Genomic DNA, 24,092 nt, shown 5'->3' on the forward strand with positions numbered 1-24,092 from the left:
TTCTATGACATGTAAAGCAAAATCTGACAGGCTCCTGCCACCAGCCAGGGAGGCTGGCTGGCTCCTTAAACCACTCTCTGAGCTGGGCGTGCCAGGGTTTGCTTGCCAGGGTGTGGGTGAGGGGTCTAGGAGGGTGGTATGGAAGGGAGGCACGATGCTCTTCGTGAGAGCTTCACCTCTAAGTCAGGTGTTTCAGAGCTCATCTCCAGGTCAGAGGCTAATGTTCAGTCCCAAGTCCTTCTGGGCCCAACCTCTGTTCATTCTATTTCATACTGGCTCGCAGAGGTATGGCTAGAACCCGATATACAAATCCTAATGTGTCTGCTCCATATAGCTTACAGTACTAGATGGGGGTCCAGACAAAGCTTCCCTAGAGGCGGAGACGAGCTGTGTGACTCTCTGGGTGCTGGCTCACTCTGCTGTGCCCCCGAAACATGGCTGAAGTCTTTCAGATACATGGCCATGTCTAATGGAGCTTCATATCAGTGTGAGCTCCCAGCTGTGCACATCTGGGCATCTTACCCATGAGTTTCACTGGCACATGGCCCACATGCTGGCTATCATGTTTTTTATGTGCATTGGTATTTTGCCACGGAACTGGAGTTACAGCCAGTTGTGAGCTGCCATGTGGGTGCTGAGGATTAAACCCAGGACCTCTGGAAGAATATTCAGTGCTCTTAACCGCTGAGCCATCTCTCCAGCCCCGGCTACCATGTTTTTACGGCAGATGTGGAGGCCAGCCATGACACTCTTTGTGATATACGGCTTTGCCATGCTTCCCAAAAGGCTGCGGGGTGGTTTATGTCAAAATAAGTACCAATAGTATGTCTTGTGACAAAACCATCGAGCTTGAGATTTCCCAGAGGGAAGAGAGCAGAGGAAGAGCAAAAGCGATGGAGGGGGGCAACTGATGTCACCGTCAGGCAACCTTACTGAAGGACAGAGCACACTGATGCTTCCAGAATGTCAGGGGACAAAGTACAGGAGAGATCCAGTGCCTCTTTATGAAGGGAAACTTGGGCCAATGGGCTCCATGATTACATTGGAGAGGAAGCAAACATAATCCAGTTCATTCCCTGAAAAGGACCGAGTGAACAAAGCTTGAGGAAGGCAGGGAGGCACTTGTCTGGCTCCACGTGCAAGTTTAAAGAATGACTCCACACTCTCTTCACCTTTCTCCCAATTCAGATCTTAAACCTCAATCTTCCTCTGTCAGTCCAGAAAGTATGGGGGTGACAGGGCTGGGTCAGATGGTGCACCCACTCCATGTTTGGTCAAGGTCTGTGCTGGTTATGTAGTCAACTTGACAAGATCTAGACTCATCTAGGAGACACACCTCAGCATGTGTATGAGTTTCTCAACTGGGTTACCTGAAGTGCGGAGCCCCACTCTGTGGGCAGCACCATCCATGGGCTAGGATTGGAGGCTGAATGGAAAGGAGAAAGGGGGTTGGATAGCAGCATTCACCTTTCTCTGTTTCCTGACTGCGGGTCTAATGTCACCAGCTGCCTCATGCTACCGCTGCCACAACTGTCCATCACGATGGACGGCACCCAGAGTCAATCCTCCCTCCCTCCCTTAAGTTGCTCTGCTAGGTATTTTGTTGTAGCAGGGAGAAAAGTAACTAATCCAAGGTCCTAATTTGTTGGGTGAAGAGATGGGGTCAATCATCTCTTTCCAGAAGGCTGGGCCTTCATAATAGCCAAACTCACACTGGATTCAGGTTACATCACCACTCCTGTAGGTTCTGATCCTACATCTTCCTACTGGAAAACAATACTTACATTTCAGTGAAGGAAGGGATGCTTACTACAAACAGGCTCAAGACAAATCGGCGCCTGATCCCTGTCCACACCTGGCCTCGAACCTGCTATACAACCAAGGCTGATCTTGAACCCTGGTCCTCTTGTCTAAAACTCTGGACCGCTTCACTGATTTGTGTGTCATGCTTTCACAGGGCCCATGCTAGTCTCTGTATTGTTCCCCTTTCAGGGTATGTACTGCTCAGGCGAACACCACCACAGCCTGCCACTTCAGCGCTCAGGTTCTCCCCGGCTTCCTTCAGCTTCTAGAGAAAGCTCACGGTCAAGATCACACGTAGGTGAGTAAGCGTCTATGATTTAAGAGGTCTCTGTCTCTTTCATGGATGGTCTCAGTATGAGGTTGGTTGTCAGGGGAAATGGCCAAGTGATTCTAGAGCTGGGATTTTTCAGCACCCAACCCCCTACCTCTGCAGGGGAGTTGGGGGGGGTGGCTATGGACATTCTGGAAGAGATCGGGTCTTAGCTGTCAATGTGTGAACTCTTTATGACCTGACTCCTGCATAGGGTGCCTGCTGGTCTCCCACCTGCTATGCACTTGATCATCTATAGAGTGGATTTCTAGTCCTTTCTATGGGTAAGAGTGAAGACTCCCTGCTGTATGGAATGTGGGAAGGAGGCCCAAAGGTAGGGTCAAACTGTTAGTCATAGGAAAGTTATCTTCGGAACCTAGCAATCAAAATGGACCTTCCTTCAACTATATAAACACCTCTATTAAAGGACTAATGCATATGGATTATATCTCACACATATGATTGTAACAGAGGCTCATGGAATGGTTCATGCACAGTAAACATAATGTCATATAACCTAGAGAAGCCAGTCATGTCAGTCAAAGAAAGCTCCGCCCCTTCAGGGAACCCTCCCCCTTTCCTCTGTAATTAATATACCCTGGACACACTGGGTGGCGGCGGGGGCTCAGAGCCAGGGCCTGCACCAGCTGCTCCTGCTCTGTAGAGTGTCCCATTTTGCGTTCACTTTCATCTTCAAGACATCTATACTTCTACTACTGCTTTTCCGTGTCTTGTTCAGTCCGTTGAGCCACACAGACCTTGGACACCACATTACCTCCCCTGTAACAGGAAAGCTCTGAAGGCCAGGCTTTTCTAACAGCTTTTCAGCCAATCCTCTGGCCTTACCCCACTTCAGTGCCCACTGGAGTCACAGCCAATTCCTGAGCCCTTGAAAATTCTGCATTACCAGCTGGGATTGCTTCTAGCCCCAAATCCCAGATCAAGATTTGAAGTTACCAGGTTGGCATGGAAGCTAGCCCTTCTCAGTTTGTTTTCTAGCCTCTTGAACTACGTTGCAGTGGTTACTCTCTGGTTCTCTTTGGTTGTAAGGATTATTTGGTTCAAAATCTCCTTTACTCCTGGGCGTGGTGCTGCACATCTATAAATCCCAGCATGGAGGAGGCAGGGCAGGAGGATTAGAAGTTCAAGGCCAGCCTGGGCTCTACAGTGTGTTAGAGACCAGCTTAGTCAGTGAGAGCCTGCCTCAAAAACCAGACCACATCCTTTTCTATCCACCTAAAGGGGTTTTGATTAGATCTGTGTCATTCTATATTATACTGAACCCACATTCTGCCCAACACTTGAATGCTTGTGTTCCAGTCATTGGAATCCGATGGAAATTTACATAGCATCTGTTGACTACTTGTGGTCCCATGGGCATCTCCACAATACTAATTCTGCCCATCTATGAGCATGGGAGGACTTTCCGTTGTCTAGTGAGTGCTTTCTTCAATTTCTTCACTGTCTTAACGTTTTTATCTTCGGGGGTCTTTTCACCTTCTTGGTTAAGTTTATTCCCAGGCATCTTTTAAGACGGTATAAAGAATGGCATATTTTCCTCCCCCCATATATAGAAAAGCCCGTTTCTGTTCGCTGACTTTATGTCCTGTCTTATGCCTTCTTGAAATTGATTTGATTCAGGGGCTATGTTTATGTTCATTCTTTCTTGGTAAATGATCAAATGAGCTCAACCTAAGGGATCTTTTATTTTTCTGCATTTAGAATTTATTAGCAACCCTCTGCCTCCCTCCAACCTTTACCCGAACCTGATTATTTCCGTACCATATATTGTAATCATCTTGAGACGTTCATTTTGCTGTGTAGGTTTGAACTGCTGTTACGTCCTATGAAATCCACGTTTGAACTTTTCACGTTATTCTTTCTTTAAGGTAAGTTTGTTTCAGGTGTGAAATTGTTAGTGTACTGTTTCCTTTTGGTGCCAGGGACTAAACCCAGGGTCTGGTGCATGCTAGGCAAGTGCTCCACTCAGCCACACCCCATCTCGTTACCTTTGGTTCAATACTCAGATAGGAAGTGAGACTTTGGCTTAACTTGTTCATTTATAACACCCCAGATCTTATGGTTATGAAGGACAAGTTCTCTTGAATTTTTGAAGGTTTTCTTTTCAGGTCCAATATAGAATGCTCCTTATAAATAATCACTCAATATTTGAAAAGATTATGTCACCTCTTGGGTAGAAAGTTTAGTTTATAGTTATAAAACTAACCTCATCAAATAAGACTGAGTGGGAAAAGGCCCACATGGCCCAGCCAGGGCTTTCTGCCCTAGGTGGGGAGGAGAAAACAAGGGTCTGCTTGGGGCCTTGTGGTACCAGGAAGTTGGACGCTATTATGGTGAGCAAATATATGGTGGGGTATGGAAGAGACAGAGAGACAGAACAGTTTATGTCCTGTAGAGAAGAGCAGATCTGAGGAGGTAAAGGCAGTGAGGAGTGGGCTGAGGTGGGTGGCCTGCTTGTCACCTGGGGCCATGGTAATGTCCAGGCCTGGGCTGCTGCCAAGGGCCATATCTGGGCCTGTGGTCCTGCTGGAGCCTCTGTCTCTTGGTGGCTCCTGTTACCACTCATGGCTGAGAGGATAGGGCTGTACAGAGTTGGTCCCACCCCTCACCGAGGGCCACACCAGGGAGAACTGGCTCCGCCCCTCATAGGCTGTAGCCCTCAGGAGAGCAGGTCCTGCACCTTGCCTGGTCAGCAGGACAGAGCTGACTCTGTTTGCCTCGGTTGGGGGGTGCAGACAGTGAGGGTGTGAGAACTGGTCCTGACTCTTCATCTGTCATGCAGTGGCATGGGAGAGGGAAAGATGCTCTCTCCCGCTTGCCATCTGCAGCAGGTGGAAAAACTGGCCCAGCCCCCCTGCTATCTGCAGCACTAGGGAAAGCGGGTCCTGTACCTCAGCTGGGCAGCACAGTGGAGCTGACCCTGTTGACAGGGACATGGGTGAGGTGCCCCTGAGAACGTGAGGGTGGAAGATCATCTGGTCCTGCCCCTAATCTGCCATAGGGTGGTGTGAGTGAGGGAGCCATGTCCACTCCCCACTCCTCACCACCTGTGGCAGGTGGGAGGGCTGGTCTGGCACCTCATCGGCTGCAGCACCCAGGAGGGCAGGCCTTGCGTCTCACCTGGGCAGCATAGTAGAACTGATCCTGTTGGCAGTGGCGAGGGTGAGCCAGCCCTGGAGGTGTAAGAGGAGGAGTGTGGGTCCCACCCTCTCATCTGCTATAAGGTGACATGGGTAAGAAGCTCCCCCCCACCCTTTGCTGTCTGTGCCAGGTGGGAGAGCTGGCCCTGAGATCACAAGTGTGAGAGAGCTGGCCCTGCCCCTCACCAGCTGCAGCACTCTGCAGAGTGGTCCTTGCACCTCGCCTGGGCAGCACAGTAGAGCTGGCCCTGCCCCTCACCAGCTGCAGCACTCTGCAGAGAGGTCCTTGCACCTCGCCTGGGCAGTACAATAGAGCTGGCCCTGGTGGTGTAGGTGAGAGAACAGGAGAACTGGCCCCGTCCTTGGCTGCCTACTGCACAGGGTGAGCTGGCTGGGGCAGTGCTGGAGAGCTCACCCCAGTTCTGAGGATCAGGGAGAGCTGGGGGGCCGACCAACTTAGCAACCACCTAGACCCAGACAGGGCTATGAGTTGGCCCATCCTAGCATCCACCCCATCTATGATCTTCTAGAGTACATGAAGGGGCCAGTGCCACAGACACAAAGCTACAGGATCTCTAAGACACAGGGCAACCGCAGGCTATCCAAGAGGAGTCCCAGTGAGGGCCCGGTATCAATAGTGTAGCAGAAACCAGAGGCCCAGAACCAGACCCGTGACTCATTGCAATGAACACTTGCTAGTAAAGATACATGGACCAAAGAGTAAACTGTGTGACTCACTGTGTCACACTACAGCTTCCATGATGAGATTCTTCTTTCTTTTCTTTGAAATTCTATTTTGTTCTATCTTGGAGGTAGGTTGCAAGGGCAGAGGGCAGATGCAAAGGGACGGGGAAATAAGTGGGATGGAGATGCATGATATAAAATCCACAAAGAATCAAAATGTTAAATTAGCAAAAAAGTATCCCCATCAAGCATATTTAAATTTGACTTACTCTGGACTCCATGAGTTATTGATGACCGTGATACGCTATTTTTATAGTTACACGTTTATCTTTTCCCTAAGTTGTAACAGTTTTCACACACTCTGCTTCCGGCATCGTTCTACAGTACAATATACATTCAATTCATTATGGACTGCACCATTCATAAAATAATCAACACTTTTTTCTCAAGTCTTATTCTAGTAATCATATTAATATTGAAACTTCTAAAATTTGCTTTTTTGATTAAAGTATTTTAGATGGAAGTCTTTATCATCTAACCCAGGACTTTATTTCCATTTACTGACATAAATGCTGTTGGCTGTTAGCCATTTCATATTACTTTATTATTTTTATTTCTTTGATTTATTCATGCCCCCCCTCCCCGAGATAGGGTCTCGTTCTGTAGTACAGGCTGTCCTGGAACTACTTAGCCCAGGCTGGCTTGAACCTGGAGCCATCTCCCACTTCCACCTCCCAGGTCCTGGTATTACAGGTGTGAGCCGTCGTGCCCAGCTGTTTATCTCTCTTGCTTTTTTTTTTTTTAAATTATATGTGCTGTTATTGTCCTATTATAATTATGCTTCTCTAATCATCAATGCCAACTATGGAATTTTGAGCCTCTCTATTATCTTCCTACTAATCACCCGTAAAAAGGGAAATTTACCAGCGTGGGCCAGCCATCCTGATCTGTTTCTAAACAATTGGTTCTTATGTAAATAATGTGTTCTGAAGAACTACCAGCAAAACATCAATCCTCCTTCATTATTCTGCTAACTGGATTTCCTAGCTCGTCCTGGTGCTGGGGACACTATGAATCAGTTAAGCTTAAAAATACCCCTTAAAGCTGGGCAGTGGTGGTGCACACCTTTAATCCCAGCACTTGGGAGGCAGAGACAGGTGGATCTCTGTGAGTTTGAGGCCACCCTGGGCCACAGAGTGAGTTCTACTTCTACAAAGCCAGTTCTAGAACAGGCAGGGCTACACAGAAGAAACCCTGTCTTGAAAACAAATAAACAACACCAAAAATAACAACAGTCTCTAGTGGAAACGAAGAACTTGTCGGGCTAGGTTCTTCCTGGAGGAAGATAGCTGTAATCTAAAAGCCTGCCCTCCTTGTACCTCCCTCCCTCTTCTCCCCCTTCCATCCTGAGGCAAGGTCTTACTGTGTAGCCCAGGTTGGCCTTAAACCTAAGATCTTCCTGTCTTAGCCTCCTGAATGCTGGAATTACAGGCATCTACTACCACACAAGGGTAAAATGTAACAACAAAATCTGAAGACCACAAGTAGACAGTAGCACCTCTGTGTAACTGTTGGGGACTCTGGGGGCTCAAGGGAGCAATCTGTCATCTTCTGTCCATGGTGTACGCCCGCCCCATGGCTTCAGTTGGATATATGTCCTCTTAGAAACTTAAATCGGGCATTCATGCTAAACTTTGTATGCTGGCTAGTTTTTACACCACAAGCTAGTTTTTTTTTTTTTTTTTTTTTTTTTTTTTTTTTTTTTTTTGACACAAGCTAGAGTCATCTTAGAGGAGGGAGCCCCAACTGAGAAATACCTCCATAAGATCAGGCTGTGGGCAAAGTCTATAGAACATTTTCTTAATTAGTGGTTGATGGGGGACAGGCCCAGACATTGTGGGTGGTGTCCCCCCCCCCCCCCGCCCCCGTGTGAGCTGGTGGTTATGGGTGCTATGAGAAGTCAGGCTGGGCAAGTCTTGAGGAATAAGCCAGTAAGCAGCACCCATCCATTGCTTCTGCATCAGCTGCTGCCTCTGGGTTCCTGCCCTGTTTGAGTTCATGTCTTCACTTCCCTCAGTAGACTGTGATTCAGGACAGTAAGCCAAATCAACCATTGCCTCCCCAAGTTGCTTTTGGTTATGACATTTCATCACAGCAATAGTAACCTTAAGACACTGTGTGTGTGTGTGTGTGTGTGTGTGTGTGTGTGTGTGTGTGTGTGTAGGCACTCATGCATGTAGGTACTGGTGTATGTCAGACCTTTCTGAAAGTGGAAAGAACTGACCCCTGAATACCTCAAAAGCATTCTATTTCAGTCACTGTCAATCTCCTGATTCAATTTTTCTCTCCTTCCTTACACTAGTTATTCACACCATACAACATTTTCCTGTGACCAAGAAACATTAGGCAAGCAGCACACATGCACAGACAAGTTCCATTTCAGTCAACGTGAGAATCAACACAAACCTGCAAGGACATGAGCCACATCTGGAGGTGTGTGTGTGTGTGTGTGTGTGTGTGTGTGTGTGTGTGTGCGCGCGCGCGCGCGCTAGCGGGCATGGAGACTGGCTGGAAGAAGATTAAAGGAAGGTGTGCTGGTGACAAATACAAAACCATCAGATAAGATGGGAAGAGGATCGTGACAATTTTCTCTTGATTTGTGTTGATAGCAGAACACCAGCCATCTAATCCAGACTTTCAGGAGAGGTAAAAGCAGGGAAGCCATATGAAGTAGATGCAATGGCTTTATTCTTAAGTGAAGGTGGGGGCAGTCAGCGACTCTCAGAGACTACTGAGGATGCTGTGTGACCCTCTGCTCTTGTGGATTCTGATCATCTGAGGTTGGTGTCTGAAGATTCTAGAAAGAAATTGTGAAGACATTTGTATCCTGTGCTTTGCTACATGGATAGGAGTGAGGCATTCACTTATTATTCCTGAAACTGCAACATTTGTACGCACATAGCTGTGCATACTTTTTCGAAAAACACGTAAAATTGGGCTGGGAAACTGCCTAGTCTAGATAGTAACTATTTTAGACTTTGTGGGCCAGATGGTTCCATCACTCCACTGAACTCTGCTGGCAGAGTGGGAAAGCACAGATACACACTAGAGAATGGGTGTGGATGTCTTCCAGGAAAACGAAATTCTGCAGCAAAAGAAGGTGGACAAGAATCAAGCCTCGGCGTGATGACCCCTGGAACAGGAGTGGTGTAGCCACTGAACTTTCCATGACAATAGAAATGTTCTGTATCTGTGTTATCCAATATGGCAGTCACTGGCGTACCTATGATTAAGAGAAATGCAGCTCGTGTGACTGGCAAGCTGAATATTTAACCCACTAAAATTGATCTTTGCATGTGCGTGCTCTTGTGTGTTCATGCATGTGTACAGGCCAGAGGGCAATCTTGGGTGGACCATCCACCTTGCGTTTTTTTTTTTTTTCCGAGCCAGGCCCTCTCACTGGCCTGGAGATCACTGATTCGGCTAGACTGGATGGTCAGGGAACCCCAGGGATCCATTTGTTTCCATCTCCCCAGAGACTTCAATTCTAAGCACACCCCAACATGATTTCTTCATGTGGGTGACAGGCTCAAACACCAATCCACACACTTGCATGGCAAGTACCTTATTAACTAAGCTTTTTCCCCAGCCCCAAATGAAAGTTTCAGAGGCACTGGTGGCTATTGTTTTTTGATAGGGCAGATCTAAAAGTTCCTAAAGTAGCTGTCTAAAAACCAAAAAGTCACAGGTTCAAAAGAACTCACCCGGCATGGAGACGTTCAACATCCACAGACACTGACATTGTGCTGTGGTGTGCAGCCTTCATCCTGGCCTTCCGTGGGGCTGGGGAAGGATTAAGTTAGGGGGCTGAGGAGATGGCCAGACAGTATGACAAAGAATCAGATGATGGAGCCCAGCAGGGGACAGCAGACTCTCCCTCTCAATATGTTGTCCTGAAGTAGTTGCCAAAGTGGCTCTAATGGACTGCCGCCTTCCTGGTTACAGGAGCCTGCTGTGCAAGTGACTAAGGGAGAGAGGGCAGGAGGAGCCTGGCAGACTACAGTAGAATGGCTTCTTAAGGCACACCGGTTTTCCCTTCTCACCTAAGAGAGGTCTTCAAATACACCAGCATCTGCCTTGGGACATTCACCTTCCCCGGTACAGCTGGTGGCCAGAGCCTCTGAAGGATCCCATTCAACACTATGTTATCCACCCATCTACAGTGGAGGTCCTGCCTGAGGTGGGCTCCTCTGGGCACGGCCTCACTGTTGGTGTTGATTGCTGCTTGTTCCAACTCCCTTAGGTCTCCCTGCATAGGGAAACACATTAACCAGCTTTTAAAGCCAACCCTCAAGGTGGGGATAGACCAGGATTCAGCACCTGGATTCCAGCAAGTTCTCCGATGTTAATTTTTGTTATAGCCGATGCAGGTGTCAGGTATTTTCCATCCAACAGAGCCGCTGGCACTGGGGTTCCTAGTCTAACTTTCCAGCTTCTTCAGACCTCTAAGAGGGGACAGGCATCACTGACACACTCAGTCCTCCCACAAGAGCGCCCCTCCAGCAGCACAGGGGACAGACACATCTGCCTCCGTGAACGCTCCTAACCTTCATCTAGGGTATCCCACCATCAAGAGTCTCCATCCAGAAAATCCAATTCCGAGGTTTAGAACCTATTTTTGACGTAAACCAACTTCTGGGTCTAGCTTCTTGGTTCTCACTTCCCCACCCACCATCATTAGAATTCCCCTGATGAATATTAATAAGATGGCTTCCAAGTTCTTCAGTTTTAATTAGGCTGGTCCCCAAGGAAATATATACATCACGGAACACAGGGGGAGCCATGCTTGGGGAAAACGGGAGAGAAAGGAAGTATCATCAGGATGGGTCCTTGGGGGGCCCTGTGGCCATGTAGCTTGGTTATAGATAGCACAGATATAGTTGATGAGGCAGATTCCAGGGGCCTTCTGCTCCCCAGTGTTAGGTCCCAGAAAGCCAGGACAAATGGCTGAGATGCCTGTTAACATATCAAGTGAACACTGGCCAGTTCTCCCAGCATCCCTCAGTACCTGTGGCTCCTCCCAGCACCTCTCACCCCACCCCTTACCCTAAACCTTTCCTTCCCAGGGTCTGGGCTTCTGCCTCCCTTCCTCCAGCCTGATCCCTACAGAACTCAGGCAGCATTTTGCCTAAACTAGTCTCTTGGTCTCTTGGCCCCAGGGCTGCCTCTCTCTTGTTATGGTCCGTTTTAGTCTGCCCAGCCTGGACTCTTTTTTATCTACAATAAAAATCTCCATGTAGTAGTCATGGCCTCCTCCCTTTCTTTCCTTTTTTTTAAATTTATTTATTTATTTATTTATTTATTTATTTATTTATTTATTTATTTATTTATTTATTTATTTTTCACTCACCAACAGAGGCGATGCTTTGGCTAGTCAACCCAGGCACTGCAGCCTGCTCTGGCTGCTTGGTTGTTGGTTTCAGGAACAGCCCATTTGTCTGGTTTCTTTACTTGCGTTACAGTGGACAATTAAGAGGTCGAATTGGCCCATCAAATCAGCGAGGGAGGACCTGGTGAGTGTGGACACAATCCACGCTCGAGGGCTTAGCTTTTGCTATTTTCACCACTGATGAGATGCTTGATGAGAGTGAACATCTCCGACTAAACCATCCACTCACATCAACCATCAGGTTGTCTGCCCACTGTGCCTGCCTACAGCCTATTTCTTTCAGGTCAATGTCTCTTCCCTCAGACTCCATCCACATTTAAAGATCGAAGGACATATGTACAACTGTTTTAAAAATAGTATACTTATTTTTTTTTCATATGTGTGTGCACGTGCCACATGTATATGTTGGGATCAGAGGACAACTTCTGGGAATCCATTCTCTCCTGTCACCATGTGGGTCCCCCAGATCAAACTCAGGTCATCAGTCTTGGTGGCAAGTACCTTAGCCATCTCATCAGCTCCCAAATGTTTTATTATTATTATTATTTACACTTTTTTTTATTATGCGCAAGTGTAATGCTATTTACAAGTTGGCAGAATGACAACACTGTGAACCACACATGTACTAGCCACCACGTCCATTCCTATTTTATCTCAATCCCATCAACTTCCCCCTTTCCCATATTGTTTGGTGGTAAAATCTGGGCATCATGCAATTCGATCTTAAGGTCCACCCTTACCCACCTTTCTCGATAGGTTACGTTGTACAAACTCCCCACCTCTTAACACTTTATTTGGAGGAAAATCCCAAATATCGTGTGCTTGGCATGTCTGTAAGGGACCCTTTAGTCTGACATCGTCATAGGAGACTATGTGTTCACCAGCCAGAACCCTATGTGAAGGAACGCATTAAAACAGGGGAGGCCTGGACAGCACAGAGAGCACAAACTGGAATCCAGCAAGGTCAACGAAGTATGCTCCTTCTAGATGAGGTGGGAGATGAGGAGACACAGCATGCTGTCTTAGCAAAACCAAAAAAAAAAAAAAAAAAAAATAGGGGAAGAGACACAGGGCATACTCCATCTGACCACACATGCGCCTGCAAAGCCAGCTGCTCTTGGTGACCAAGATCTCCCTCTTTCCAGAAAGATTTGCCCCCAAGAAAACTACCACCCATTCATTAAATAAAGCTTTTTGTTTCTTGGTTTCCTCTCTCACTTCAGTCTCTCATCTAATCTGTCTCTTCTGTCTAGCCCCTCAGTGTTTCTTCCTCTCTCTCCCCGTCTCTCCTTTGTTGCTGTTCTTTCTTCTGTCTCTCTTTTCTGCCTCTTTCTCCCTCCCTTCCCCCACCCCCTCTCTCACTTAACCTTTTCTTCAGAGGATCAAGACTTAGCCCAAAGCTCTTCTTCTTAGCCCTGCTCCCTCCAGAAGCTGCTCTCCATGGCAACAGAGGCAGCCTCACACTGTGAGGCCCAGTAAGCCACGGGAGGAGGAGCCTGGCCGGGAGCAAGCATCCTCTAAAGGCAACCGGCTTATTTCCAGAAGGTCGTTTCGGTGAGGGGAACTGACCCAGTGCATTTCTGGGGAGGGGAGTAACTGGAGGTGATGATGGCATTTTAACGCTCCTTCCCCTCAAGTTTGTTTTGACATTTTTCTTTCCCTTCCCAAAGCAAAAACTGCCAAGTATAAAGGAAGAAAGACAGGAGGTCTCATTGCTTAGGTGCACCCCAAGGTAACTCCCTCCAACAAATCTCTGCATGCAAAGCAGGGGACTTGACACTGGATGCTCTCCCCAGGCAGGAGGAAGGCAGCTCAGGCAGAATGGATGCCCCCATACCACCCCTGAGCCTCTAACTCCGCCCCGGACTCCTGGCCACCTGCAGCCTGGCAGGATGTTTAATCAGCAAGGAAATGGGCACCACACAGTGCCTTTCTTTGGGGAGTGTATATGAAGAGGGCCCTGGACCTCTTTGCTTTGTAGAGTTTTCTTCCCCCGCCCCCCCCGCCCCCTCCTGTGTAGTAGGTAGCCATTCCAGCTTTGACCTGGAAGTTCCAACTCCCACTGAGGCTTCGGTAACTGTCACGCCTACAAGGCGGGGCTGAGAGAGGACGCTAAAGACCGGATGTGCAGGTTCTCTTGGTTCCTGGACCCTGGATGCTGGAAGTAGGCCAATCAGAGTTCTTAAGAGAACACCGCCAGACTGTGCTACACCTTTCTCAGACCCTGTTACCTATCCCTTCATTTGTGAGTTACCCCACAAAATAAACCTCCCTTCTAACTGTGTGGAGTGGCCTTAATAATTTCACCAATACTCCTGCCCTCGGGTGCCTGCAGACTGTGAGGAGGCCATCGCATAAATACAAGTGAGGCATAAATACAAGTGAGGCAAGCAGAAGGAAGGGGCAGGTCTGGGCAGATGCTCAAGGTGCCTGCCTCATAAGCATCAGGACCAGGGTTCAGATCCCTAGGAGCCAAGTAAAAAGCCGGCCATAGCAGGGCATATATCTAGTTCTAGTGCTTAGGAGGTGGAGATTGATGGAATTTACCAGAACTCACAGGCCAGAGGGGATAGGGAGGATACTTCATGCTGACCGCTGGCTTACAAACACACTACACCCCATCCCATGTACACACACACACACACACACACACACACACACACACACACACACACACACACGCATACATACATACACACACCACACACACCACACACCTCTCTCTGTCACCTCCAGGACACTGCTCCTGCTCTTCAATGGCACTTTTCTTACACTCTTCTTACTATCCTGTTGGCAGAGATAACACCTAGCAAAAGCTTTTCATTCACCAGCCACACTGTCACAGGCCTCAGGCATCAATGAACTCATGACCCAATGAGTCACATGCTTGAACAACAACACAACATCTTTCTTAGGAAAGAGCCTTGATCTCACCTGCTGGATTCCTGCTCTGATTCTAGGGAGATGAGCATGAAGAATGACACCAGTCATTAGGGAAGAGTGGGGTGTTCTTCCTTTTAAAGTGGACACCTCACATCTACCACGTACACAAGTGGCTGAGTTGAACACTGAATGCTCCCAGACTCCTTCACTCAATACTCTGCTCACCACTCACTGTATTCCAAGCACCATCCTGCAGTGTGGAAAGGGTTCATAGTCCTGATAGTCCTAGTTTGAGGGACCAAAGACGTGTGGAGACAAACAGTAAATACTTACATAAAACGGGACTGGTTAAAACAGGGACAGATTTGGCACAGTGAGACTAATACCCCCAACCACGTTCCTCTTGAGGCCTTCCCAAACCTCTGTATTCCCCTTAACTACTTGGGGAAGCTATGGCTCCAAATCCAAAAGGTTGAGAAGGCATTGCTCTCACATTCAGTACAATGGATCCAGCTTGCTCCAAGCTTGGACACACAAAGTAAACCGAACTAACAAACAAAAAACGACAGTTCGCCATCTTTTGCGCTCTAGGGCTAGACTGATGTGATCTACAGCTCCAATGGTAGTCTGACAGCATGGGAGGGTAGGAGAAAGTTAGGGAAAACCCACCTGTGTGATCGCCTGCAGTGTGTGTGATAACATTGCTTTTCTGTGACGACCACAGAGGCAGGATGTCCTGCTGAAGCCTCTAGGGATAAGGCAGTGTGCAGGTTGCTGAGTATGCATGGGGACGAGAAAAATCGTGGGCATCCAGGGGTCTCTACCAGACTGTTGAGTCCTGCAGGTGGGACCAGAGAATCCTGCAGTGATGCTTCATTTCCTTGCGGCTGGAAGATCATGGAATGGCCTCCTACTCAGGATGGATGACCCATGTCCCCATGACATGCACACCATTGTCTTAAACAGTTCCTTCCAAGCTCTTGATATTAGCATTCTCCATGCAAAATGACAAAATGTCCCTGTTTGGAAAGCCTATATCCAATCAGATTTCTACTTATTGATTTAGTTATTGCTTGACTGATTGATTAATTTTTGGGGACAGGACTTTGCTCTGAAGTCCAGACTGTTCTCAAATCTGCCTAAATCCTGCCTTAGCCCCCTAGTGCTGGGATTACAGGCATATGTCACACCCAGCTGGAGTTCTGAGGGTGGACTATTGCATCCTCTGGACTAACAGTCCTAGCCTCATCAAGAACACTCCCTTGGGATCAGGCAGTGCAGATAGAACCCAAGAAACCCCCATGGGGAGCAACTTAGTCTTTCCTATCAAGGTGGTCCTGGGAAAGAGGAAAGACCTTCAGCAGGCAGTGGTGAGACACCCAGTAAAGCAATCTAGCATGCCAGAGTCTCCCTCCTCCAGTGTGCCCCCCTTGCCAAATGGGAGTCTCCCTGCTCGTCTCTTTCAAAATGTTCTGGGCTCCGCTCCTGCCTGCCCTTCTCCTGACAGGCTTTGGAACTGTTCTGACACCCCTCTCAAACATCCACAGAACTGGGCCCCGCCTGGGCTCTTCGCTGTCAGAAAGGTGGATCCCTGGTCTTGACCTTCACCGTGGAAGTGAGAGTAAAGGAGGGCAGAGAAGCCATGGATGCACCAAGTATCCACGCTGACCTCCATCCATCTTCAGCCACGGGGAGTGGGGGTGGGGGTTGGGGGGTTGGGGGAGGGTGGCGGCGGGGTGGGGGCCGGCCCTTCTTCCTCTGTTAGGAGAGTTTTTGACTCTCCTAAAGATCCACCTGCCAGTCCATACTAAGTGGACAAGTGCAGGGTTGTCCAGGACCCAAGGGAGGCCCAGGGAAAGTATCACCTAATGCTCAGTCAGGTTCATTTGGATAATTGATAGTTTCATGCTGACTTCATAATAAATCTGACACCATGATGCTCAGGCTAGAGACCCGAGTCAACCAAAAAGAAATAATCACACGGTTTAAAACAATATGGTTTGTTTCAAAGCAGGCCCACTGCTTTGAAACTATGAATTAGAATTCCTTTTCTCTTGACATTTAGCACTAGTTGGAAGAATTCGTTACAAAAACAAATGCCTTTCTCTGAGTGACCAGCATTTTCCTCCCAAGGAGGGGCAATGTAAGCCCATTCAGCATTTTTGCACAAAGCAGGCCAAGGTAACTTTCCTTCGGGCAAATGGTCCTATATGAAGATACACAGCCTGGGGGGTCCACTTGGGTGCTTTGTGCTGTGACAAACATGTACAGCTCTACCCAGTGGCTGCTCCTGAGGCACTGCATGGCAGAGAAACACCTAGTCAAGTTCAGTCACCCATCTTGTATTACAGTATCTGAGGAGGACGGCAACACATGGGGCCTGAGTAATTTCTTCATTAGATCCTCCCGGTGGATGCTGTTGCTATCTCATGGATAAGGAGTTTAAACATTTGCTAAAGACTCTGCAGTTAGGAAGTGATGAATGTAGAATGTGAGTCCAGGTCTCTCTGATCCAAAAGCCATCTTCTTCCTGTCTCACTTGTCAATGCTGTCAACTTGACATGATCCAGAATCACCCGGGGGACAAACCTCTGGACATGCCTGTGAGAGAGTTTTTAGATTGGGTAAACTGAGGAAGGGAGACCCTCCATAAATGTGGGTGGCACCATTCTATGGGCAGGGGTCTCAGGCTGAATAAAAAGGAGGAAACAAGTGGAGTTATAGCACTAATCCTTCTGCTTCCTAACCATGCATGTCATGTGACCAGTTGACTCACATTCCTGCTACTGTGACTTTCTGCCATGATGGTCTGCCCTCTCAAACTGGGAGCCAAAATCAACCCTCCCTTCCTTAAGCTGCCTTGGTCACAGCAGTGAGACAACTAAGATATCACTATTCTGGAAACACAAAGAAACAGGCAGTGGTCCCTTCAGGGGTGGAGGGCCACAATCCAGTGGGGGAGGTGGTCAGGATCCAGAAAAACATGAACAGTTCAAAAGAGCATGTGAGCCAGAGTGCGAGCACAAACGTGTCTTCCTGACTCAGTGCTGGATCATAGCAGATCAAGACCCCTGCAAGCCCAGATCTTCAGGACGGACCTGATGGTTTATGCAATTTCTCCTGATCATTGCAACCACACACCAAGGCCTGGCAAAGGGGAGAGCTTAGCTAAGGACTAGCAAGCCAGTAACAGCAGGTCAGACTTTTAACCTTTTCAAGACCACCTCTTACCACGTGGAATAGTTTCCTGGGTTCTTGGGTGTGTTGGGCCTTGGGGCTGTTTATCTCAAGGCTGCAGAGCCAGCAGCCTCCTGTAGGCAGAAGTCCAGTGTCTAGGTCATGGCTATGAACCAAGACAGCAATGGAACTGGCATATGTGCTTTGACAAGGCATCCTGGCTATAGTACTACTGCAGGGGAGCAGGGGGATGCATGTGGTCAGAGAAACTAGCAGCTACTTTCTCAGTCAGCGGAGGGCAGACTTTTTACTTGGCTTTACATCTTATTGTGGGAAGGTGTGTGTGTGTGTGTGTGTGTGTGTGTGTGTGTGTGTGTGTGTGTGTTTTGTTTTGTTTTGTTTTTTGTTTTTTAGCATATATAAACCTGGGCAGAAAAGTCCAGCAATCCTCATGAGCCCATTGCCCAGCGTGAGCAGTGAGGACAAGTGTAGCTTGTTTATTCTTTCGAGTTTTTAGGGCTAAGTTAATCCCAAGCAGCACATATGTTCCAGAAATATGTTAGTATATACCTTGAAAGGACTGTCTTGAAAAACCTAATCACTGTAGTATTACATATGAAAATAAAAATTCTTTAATATTACTAAATACCTTGTTATATCCTAGATCCATCCTTCCTTCTCTTCTTTTGTCTATCAATCAAGCAACTAGATCTATCTATCTATCTATCTATCTATCTATCTATCTATCTATCTATCTATCTATCTATCTATCTAATCAATCATCCATCTCTCAATCTATCATCTATCTATGCTTATTTGAATGAGGATCTAAATAAAATCTGTACATTGAAATTCGTTGTCTCTTAAGTAATTATTATTAGGTTATTTTCTCTCCTTTTTCTTTCTTTTTCCTGCAACTTATTTGCCCAAAATACTAAGTCATTTTCTCTGATATTGTGTCCTATATTCTGAATTTAATTGAACATACCTCATCTAGGAGAGAATTTTGAGTACAGTAGAGATACTGATTTTTGGAATCAGAGCTGGCTTTAAATCCTTGAATTACAACTAACAGCATGGCTTTTAGCAAGATATTTAGTTATTTTTCAATTTTCTAATCTATATGATAGGAAATCTTTGAAGGCCCTGAAGATGATAACACATAACAGATGGTGAAGTCTAAGAAAAACTTTCTTAACATAATATTTTTATTATTTGGGAATTTCACACCATGAACTCCGATCACACTGACTTCCCAGTCCTCCCAGATTTACCTCTCCACCGTTGTGACCACCCCCACAAAGGAAGAGTAAGAAAAGAAAAAGTCCAATTTGTGTTGCCCACATACTCGTATTAGAGTATGGTCAAACTCCTGGTGGCCAGCCCCTTTAAAGAGAACCAAGTCCTTCCCCACTTGACCCCTGCTAGAAGCCATCAGTTGTGGAGAGCTACACTTCAGCATGGGTATCACAATTTTTAAGAGTTAAGAAAAACTCTTAAAGGGGCAATTAAAAACTAGTGTGCAACATCCTTCATTCCCTCTCTGTCTCTCGTCTGCACCTTTACCAAGGCGGAAAGGACCAGTGTGGTGCCCCTCAAGGCTTTCACCCCAACACACAATGCACCTTCTGGGAAGCCCATGGCATTAACTGGCATAAAAGAACACTCCTTCCAAGTTACTTTTTAAAGTCTACAATGCAATTTGTAATTCCCCTTCTTTCCTGTACCAGATCGCCACCACTGACCACAACGTTAAGAGTGTGTTTGTGAGGGAGACCCACAGTCCAACCATTTCACTGGGAAGATGGTGGTCAGAGGTGACCTGTCTCCTGCCTCTCACTCTGGGGCTCTGTCTGCTGTGTCCCCTTTCCAGGCTGAAGCAGCATCCTACACCACAACTCTTCTGGCGTTCACACAGACACAGCTCCTATTTATTCGTCCTCACAGGGCAGTCTTACAGGTGCCAAGGACTTGGCCTGTTTTGCTGCTAACAGCTGTGTCCCCAGCTCCTAACTTGTCCCCCCGCCACAAAGCAGGCATCGAGATCATGTCAGCTGCTGCACTGAATCATATTAACAAACCCTTTCACGCTCACCAAGTGTCACCTCTAGTCAAGACGACACCAAAGGTTACAAGCTGTTGCTATTTGTCAATGCTCTTCAGGGTTGTACCCTGCTTGCTTCAAAAACTGGTCTGATGTGGAGCTCCTGTGTAGAATTCATGGTCTGTTTTTAATCTGATGTTTTAGGAGACATTTATGTAATGTATCACTCTGAAAGTACAAGGTAGAAAAACCTCATTTTTCATAAAAACTCTTCCTGTTCACAACTGTGCCATTGTTCCCAAGACTTGGCAAAAGAAGTTTTCCCTCCCACTGGGAGACTGTGTATCGATTCCTTAGTAATGAACATCTTAAGAGGCCTGAATAAAGGGAAGGCCCATCACAGCCATAGTCACAGTCATGTAGATATGATTTGAAGACTCCCTGACCACGGGATGCAGATGGGTAGCAGACATGCTGTGGAGTTTGCCAGCCCAGGATCTTGAATGGTTTCCGATCATACCAGTGTAGCTGTAACAACTGTCCGGTCTGCTGGGGTCTCTGAGCTCTCCCATGCTGGCCAAGCTCCTTCCCACTGTCATTTCCCTCTCTGTTTATGCCGAGGAGGCAATCAAGATCCCTCCTTCCCACGTGGGCAATGGTTTCCTAGCTACAACCTGAGCCCCTCTTGAGCTGTCCTCTCACTCAGAATCCAACTTTTCATCTCTGCCAGTTATCTTGGATAGCCTGCTGGTTTATGATTCAGCATTTCTTTTGCTTTTTGCTTCTCTCTGGAGTCTTGCACACTAAACATCTAGAGCCAGTCAGGTCTACCCAGCAGGCCTGATTCTCCCCTCCAGGGACCTTGCCAGCTGGGTCCTATAAGGATAGGAGGAAGGTTCTGACTCGGGCTCATCTCCCAGATGTTCCAGAGGTGCTGGCACATCTCCATCCATGAAGAAGAGATGCTCACACAGGAAAAGCACTCTCTTCCCTACCTCTGCTCTTCATCTTGTGATGGCAAGGTCCTCTGCCAGGCCTGTTTAGTTAAGAACTGGGCTTTGTGATGTCACCTGGGGTTCAGCATTCTCTTTCTATCAGAATCAAGCTCTGGTGAACAGGCAGGAGAGCTATGGAAAGAAGAGCTGACTGAATGTCCTCTTTCCCTCCTCATGTGTACATTTCTTATTATTTTCCTTGCTTTGTGTGATTAATGGGATGCCTAGTAACAGAAAACCAGACTGAGATCAATGGATGATTAAGCAGTGCCTGCCTCTGAATTCACTTCCCCCTCCCCTTTCGTTATAGGAAAGGCTTGATGTAGTCCCTGGATTTTCATAGTAGGGAGACTGACTTTGGGAATGTGTGCTGACCAGAGCTGCAGTGTGTGTGTGTGTGTGTGTGTGTGTGTGTGTGTGTGTGTATGTGTGTACACAAATGAGAGATACCACTGCGTATCCTGTTTTATTTCATGTCAACAAGTAAAAGTGAAATCGTTTTTCAAACAAATGTTCACTTCATCGAGATTTTAAGTTATAGGATTGGTCTCTTTACTGCCTCCCGGGTCTTCAGAGAATGCTTGAGTTTGGTGTAACCGGCACGTGGGTGACACTTCTTGGGGAAGCTGTGAGCCCAGAAGGGGCAGGGACAGAGAAGGTTGTGTGACTCATGCTCCCATCTGGACTGGCTCATCAAACCCATTCCTGGCAGTTCCCAGAGGTCCAGCACTGGTGGTCCTTCAGGGTGAAGAGACCCAAGTGTTTTTGTTTGTTTGTTTGTTTTCCAAGGACAGAATATGGTCCAGTCTCTCTCCATAAGTTCAGGATGGGGTCCCAAGGGATTTCTAAACCTCAAAATCATTCCACATGATGCAAAGACTAGAAGGAGGTGGAGCCTTCCCCAGGGACACGAAACAAGACTCAAAAGCTCTGAGTGGCTTTTCTGTGATGTAGATCACTCACCAACTACTATGTCAGCAAAGATAACTCACTTCCGCCTTCACCCATCAAAACAAGATATTTATCTATATCTGCACCTTCTTAATAAGGGTCCAGGGTAAAGAAAATACTGAACTCTCACCGAGCACTTCTAGTGTGCCAGGTATTGTTATAAGCACTTGGTCAGTACTATGTTGTCAGTTCGTTCCCACAACCTATCAATATTACTTCCATATGGCAGTGGGGGAACAGGCACAGTGAGGTTAAACAACTTCAAGATTATACGGCAAGAATATCGTGGTGCCAAGTATCTCCAGTGGAGATTCTTTCTAGAGTATTCAAAAGGGCAGGAGGTAAGGCGATCCAAGTAGTTATTGTCATAATTATTCCCTTCATGTCTTTGTTTCTCTATCCCAATAGCCATGGACTTTGGTGTTGTGCTAAGACATTTCTAAGGACCGGCTACACACACACTAAACTGAACATGTGTCCTTGCTCTGAAGGTATTTGAGCAGACCCATGCATTCATGCATCACCAAGACGGACTTCATGCTAGATGGCATAAGTAGATCTGACCAGCCACTGACCTCTGTGACTAGGTGAAGAAATGGATCTAGGGTGTACAGTATAGCTGTCTGGTAACCCTGGTGATCATGGAGAATATTTTATATGGTCAGAGGCAAAAGTGACTGAGGATGAGGGATCTTGATGGAGACCAGCTGTGTACCCACTGTTTCCCAAAGTACACATGTACTTAGGAAAGCGTCAGACTAAGAAATGAGAGGAGTCTAGAATTTTCTTCCATCACCAAGATCATCCTAATAATCACAATGTGTTTTTGAAGACTAGTTGCCACCCTGCCTGGATTTTGCCTTCAATTAGCATTTCCATAATTTAGCCACAAAACTGTCATTCTCCACTGACTGGGTGGGAGCTGGAACACAGTTTGGATCTGTCATCCTTATTTTCCTCAGTGATTAAAAATATTTTTCTCCAAGTATTACCCTGTTCAATAAAGGCTCAGTCATTTCTTTTGAGAAGCTCATTTATCTTGATAGCACAGCATAGGAAAAACCCAAAGCTTTAGCCATTCCTTTAGGAGCATAGCCCCATCCATTTATGCATGAACAGGGATGACAGGAATCAAATCAGGGAAGCCTTTGACTGCGGCTATTAATAGAAGGGCGGAAAGGAGTTAATCTTCTATTAGATTACAGTGGATAGGGAAACTGTCATCCAATTGGTAGCACTTTCTCTAATGCTAATCAACCAGGCAGTAGGGAAAAAGGCTTAAATACACATTAGAAAGGTCTGCAGCCTTTAATGCCATTATAAACGCTGTCTTCACAGGGGGTAAGCTATTACGTGTAATGCTGTGAGCAGAGGCACAGATCCAAAGGGACACAGAAAAAAAAATCTAAACATGTCTGTCCACAAAGGAAGCAGAATATTTTCTAACTCTAAGGGGAAAGTGACCTTAGTTGGGTGACGAAAAGGAAGACGCACAAGGAATAGAGGGATGTCATGTGTCTGAGGAGGACATACTATCACCTACTTCACATACCATTCAGGAAGCCCAGCATGGACAGAGTCAGGAGGGAATGGCAGACCAAGAAGAAGCAAAGAACATTTTCATGTGTTTTTAAATAATCATTTTAAAAACTAAACATTGAAGGAGATTTTCTATATATATTATGAAAAGGTTTTAGACTTGTCAATGTTACAAAAGGCAAAGGGGTGTTAAAAAGTGTTGTGAATCATGGATTCAGGTCAATTGAGCGAGTTATGTGATCTTGGGTTGGAGCCTGCTCAGGAGGAGAACATACTCTAAGGTGCATTCTATTTGATAAAATTAGAATATGAAAATGAATTAGATGAAAGCATTGTGACAAAGTTAGATCTAGTGACATTGGTAGGCCACTGTATTTACATAACAGAATACTTATGAGATGCACATTCAAGTATTTGAAGGCAAAAGGCATGATAATGTGGAATTCATTCTCAAATGGTTTAGAAATAATTACATGTTAACACACCACAAATACCAAGGTGGGTAGGGTAAATACTGCATGATTCTACCTACATGAGGAGTTTAAAATACTGAGACTCACAGAACTGGAGAGATCAGTGTTTTCCAGGGAGCTGGGGAAGGGGAGGATGGGAGTTGCTATATGTCCCTGTATACCTGCAATGGGAAGTTTTGATGGCATGTAATTTATACTTTAATGAAGTTGTTTACAAAGTAAATATAAACAGGTTTAGGAGGAAAATGCTATAGATGTCTGCCAGTTATCACAGGACAGTGGCTTAATGAGGTCTGTCAACTGCTGCTTTGGAAGGAGATAGTTGTAGTCCACGTGCGGCATGTGTGGAATGTTGATGAACTGATCATTGCATAAATTAGTTTTATAAGCTAGGCATTTTCCTGTCTCCTTTTCTCCTACTATCATCCTACGCAGCCACTTTGGCAAACCACAATTGGTTGAATATTCCCATTTTTCAGATTTGGGCTCAGAAAAGTTGTTAGACTGGCATAGCCAAATCTCATACTGTGAGACCTTCTGGAAATGGGAGCTTCCATGTGGCTATGTTGGGTTCTGTAACACCAAGCTGGCAAAAAGCCCCATGCCAGCTACCGTTGGTTGTA

At 46.6% G+C, this 24,092-nt stretch overlaps 1 protein-coding gene, 1 long non-coding RNA gene and 1 other non-coding gene across 6 annotated transcripts in view; 1 reads left to right on the plus strand and 2 right to left on the minus strand.

The window, feature by feature from the left end:
• Positions 1-24,092, minus strand: part of Tmem108 (transmembrane protein 108) — a 285,683-nt gene that overhangs the window by 40,718 nt on the left and 220,873 nt on the right. The window lies entirely within an intron of this gene.
• Positions 1,913-2,016, minus strand: LOC121831203 (U6 spliceosomal RNA). The gene has a single exon (XR_006074583.2). It is a non-coding gene; the product is annotated as a U6 spliceosomal RNA (small nuclear RNA).
• Positions 18,661-22,448, plus strand: LOC143274317 (uncharacterized). The gene is made up of 2 exons (XR_013052915.1): positions 18,661-20,684; positions 21,866-22,448. It is a non-coding gene; the product is annotated as an uncharacterized LOC143274317 (long non-coding RNA).

Source organism: Peromyscus maniculatus, chromosome 7 (genome assembly GCF_049852395.1).
Source record: "Peromyscus maniculatus bairdii isolate BWxNUB_F1_BW_parent chromosome 7, HU_Pman_BW_mat_3.1, whole genome shotgun sequence".
NCBI lineage: Eukaryota > Metazoa > Chordata > Mammalia > Rodentia > Cricetidae > Peromyscus > Peromyscus maniculatus.